The 4,031-nt window shown below is 35.1% G+C and overlaps 1 non-coding gene across 1 annotated transcript; it reads left to right on the top strand.

Moving 5' to 3' along the window:
- The first annotated feature begins 2,642 nt into the window (after window positions 1-2,642).
- LOC121474303 lies at window positions 2,643-2,751 on the top strand. Its single transcript, XR_005983323.1, has one exon. It is a non-coding gene; the product is annotated as a U6 spliceosomal RNA (small nuclear RNA).
- The last annotated feature ends 1,280 nt before the right edge of the window (window positions 2,752-4,031 follow it).

Below are 4,031 nucleotides of genomic sequence, written 5' to 3'. Positions count from 1 at the left end.
CAGAAATGGACAGGTACCCTGAATGTCTTGGTAGTCACACACACGTAAAGAAGGTTAAAGATTAATTATTTGAAATTACAAAAAACTGCTGAATTAATAAAATCCCATGTTAGTATTATAGGGACATTTTTTCATACTCTCTCAAAACTAAACGAAACTGTGTATATCTTCTATATACTTTTACTAAGATACCATCTCTGATACCTTTATAATTCACTTGCCAGTTTTGAGTGAGCCATGCAAGGGAATCCTATCTGTTGCATGCTAAGGCACAAGTAACACTTCCTATTGGCTCTTAAGGCTTTGCAGATTCAATTGCCCATGAGAATTTGTGGCAGAAAGAGATGCAATATGGACTCAACAAAACTAGAGAAACATAATCATAGCATCAGTCCCTTACTTTTGGGAGCAAAGCCATGCTCCCTTTTTGCACAAGCAACTCTCCTTTGAGAACATTAGTTCTCTTGGCAATACTAAATGAACAAGCATATAAATAAATAAAAGTTCTCCGTCCAGTAGCTTCAGTGATTCTATTTCATTGGAACAAATTAGGTCATGGTCACATCTCTGATTTAAATGTAGTCTGGGAAATTAAGCATTTTGATCAGCTATTTCTGAATCACATTACCCCTGGAGCTTGGAGACAAGTAGAGAATCATCACCTGATGCAATGGAAGCCAAATAAAACAGGGAGCGAGTTAGTGTTAGCACTAGCAAAAAAAAAAAAAAAAAAAGGCAATTCTGCTGCAGCTTTATATTTACCACCTATTATTGGATTTTCTCTGATTGGTAAGACCCAAAATCATATCTGGAGATGCAAAATTGTGTCTGAAATTGGAGTATGTCCTTTTTATTAGTTATCTTAAAGGTTAAATCTTACCTTAAAGGTTAAGGGTAAATAAACACTACCACAGACATTCACAATGCTAAATATTTAGAATTTCCACCCACTTTTCATCCTTCTTATAACGTTAGGCCATACTATTACTTTTCTTTTTTCTTTTTTTTTCAGAGAAGTGAGGAACATGGTCCATATGTACTCTTTCATCATTTCCCCATCCTTTGTACTGCCCATCTCCCTCCTCTGATGGCAGTGGTGTGGAATACCAATGAGAATGGGACTTGTTCCACCCTGGCAGATATTTCAGGATAATTTGACAGGTATCTAAACACCTTTTGTGATTCCAACCACATGAGATACAATAGTTATGGAGTGTTATTGACAATAAATCTTTCATATTTTCTTTTTCAGATTTCTTGCTATATTTTTCTTTAATTCACATGACTTACTATTTATTTATTTATTTATTTATTTATTTATTTATTTATTTAATTATTTATGAGAGAGAAAGAGGCCATGTGTGAGAGACAGAGAGAGAGAGAGAGCATGAGCCTAGGGAGGGGCAGAGGGAGAAGCAGTCTCCCCGCTGAGTAGGGAGCCTGATTTGGGGCTCCATCTTAGGGGATGTGGGACTTGATCCCAGGACCCTGGGATCATGACCTAGGTAGAAGGCAGATGCTTAACTAACTGAGCCACCCAGGTGCCCCTCACATGACTCTTTAAACCTGTGGAGTACCTTGAATACTTTAAAGTAAAGTAATATAGATATAGAGAGTACCAAAAAAAGTCTACATATTTTTAATCAGAGCATAAAGATTTAAAAATTCCATCACTTCATTGAAATTTATAGAGAACAAACAGCAATTATTTTGATAATAATTATAATTGTGTTAATTACAACAATCTGTACAAATTTTTCTAAAACCCAAAATCAAACCAAGAAATATATTGTGCTTGATAAGATAGCTTTATTTTAACTTTAACTATTTCAGAGACATTTTCTTATACTTTTGTAAAGCGTAATTTTTGTTTGTGAAAAACTAAAATCTCAGTCTTCGCAAACACCATAGCATGATTGCTGTATGTGGTCAATTTAACAGAGTAACTTAAAATTGTTCTCTGAGGGTAGAATTCTTTTTTCAAGAGTTTAGAAGTACAGAATATAAATAGAATGAATGAGATCTCCTTATTTTCATGTATTTATACCTAGAGAATAGGTTACATTATATATGAAATCAGGCATATCCACAGACTGGGGTGGAAGCTAATAGGCAATAAGATGAAAAGAAGTTATTTTTAAATAACAGGAAGCTTTGTTGGTACAGAGTAACATTTATTTTAAAGAGGAAGAAACACTCTAGATTGATTTTAATAGCTGAGAGAAAGGCATGAGGAAAGGTTGCAGGAGATCAGCAGGAAGGAAATGAATGTTGATGAAGTTCGTTCATTCTATTAGGCTTAATCTTCCTTATTCCACTTCATTTTCTCAGGAACATTTTGAGGTTGCAGTTATTCAATATTTATCTCATGAAAGCTGACTCTGTGTTAAGTAACTTCCCCAAAGATTTCAAAGTTAAGAGTGGTCAGAATCAAGAAGCAAATGGTGAGTGAATTACTGTATTCACAGCTAGCACTGAAGTTCCTTGTGAGGGAGAGAATTTTCTCCTTAAGGAAAATGTTTTTATGGAATCCATTAAGGTAGAAGTCCATGGCCTCTGGGAATAGGTGGAGGCAGGAGCTCAAACTGCAAAATAAATAAATAAATAAAAATAATGTTTTTAATTGAAAGAAATAAAATGGAGTGCCCACTTGGATGGCACATATACTGAAACTGGAAGGATACAAAGAGGAATAGCATGGCCCCTGCGTGCAAGGATGACACCCAAATTCATGAAGCATTCCATATTTAAAAAAAAAACAAATAATAAATAAGATAGAATAGAAGGATAACTATTTTGGTATGTTCATAAAAGGAAAGACAAAAAAAGGAAAAGAAAGAAAGAAGAAAGAAAGAAAGAAAGAAAGAAAGAAAGAAAGAAAGAAAGAAAGAAAGATTGAAAGCAGAGTTTTTGTAAAACTAGCCTTTATATAAGCTAAAATTCAAAGAGAAGTCCCAGGATAGATGAAGAAACTTTGAGGAACAAGAATTCTGAGTGTGAAGTAATTTTGCCTTGGGTTCCTTAAATCCTCAGTCAAGACTGATGAAAACTTGGTCAAGAGAGTTCTGCTGTAGTTGTCATGGGGGATTGGTGAAATGTTAACATGGGTCTAGATTTCAAACCCGAAAGACAGGTGTGAAGCCAGCACACATATGTGACAGGAAAGGCCTGGAGTTTGAGGCTCCTTGGTTCACAGAATTTCTTCTTGTTGTCAATTTACCTGGATCTTAGAAAAGGTTACCTAACACCTCTCTTTCATTTGACTTGTTTTCTTAGCTGAGCACTAGAGAAATAATTTATAGGAAATGACAATTTAGGCAAATTTGGTCTGAAATATTACTGAAAACTTTTGGAGATTTAGCATGAATTAGTGAAAAGCTAAATAAATGTGTGTGTGTTTTTTTTAAGAAAGAAAATGATGCAGTTCTATTGGCTTAAAATACATATTTTAAATTGAAGTGCCTCTAAGTAGAGACTATGTCAGCTGGTTTCAATAAATAGATAAAATAAATTTGTAATTAACAGCATCTGCTTGGTTATAAACACACATATGTTGTAGCCCATAAACTGAGATTATTCTCTTAAGTAACGTGTTCCCTATAGTACTACTTGCAATTTGAGTCTGTTTAGAAAAAACATTTCTAGATATATATTGAAGTTCTGAATTATGTAGTGGTTGAGACCATGGGATATATATTTAAGAAAATGTGATTCAAATCTTGGCTTAGCAAGGCTAAGTCTAAGGCTTAACCCATATTCATGTGAACTTGGGCAAATTTCTTACCTTCCCTGAGCTTTTGTGCTTTCTTCAAAACAATGGGGTTTTGGCTATCTCTGCCTAAGGAACCCTCCCAAGCTTCCAGATAAATTCAAGAATCACCTTCAAAAGTTCACAGTGCCATGAGGAGGAATTTGAGCTTGGCACAAGGGGACTGTGGTCTCTGACTCAGTATCTGGCGCCAGTGCTCTGGCATTCAACTGGGTGTCAATGGTTTCTTCATAACTCCTGCCATCTTCACACTCCTTGCCCT

The sequence above is a fragment of the Vulpes lagopus genome, chromosome 12, assembly GCF_018345385.1.
Source record: "Vulpes lagopus strain Blue_001 chromosome 12, ASM1834538v1, whole genome shotgun sequence".
Classification (NCBI taxonomy): Eukaryota; Metazoa; Chordata; class Mammalia; order Carnivora; family Canidae; genus Vulpes; species Vulpes lagopus.
Note: the sequence above shows the minus strand (reverse complement) of the source record. Positions and strands in the feature narration are given on the sequence as shown.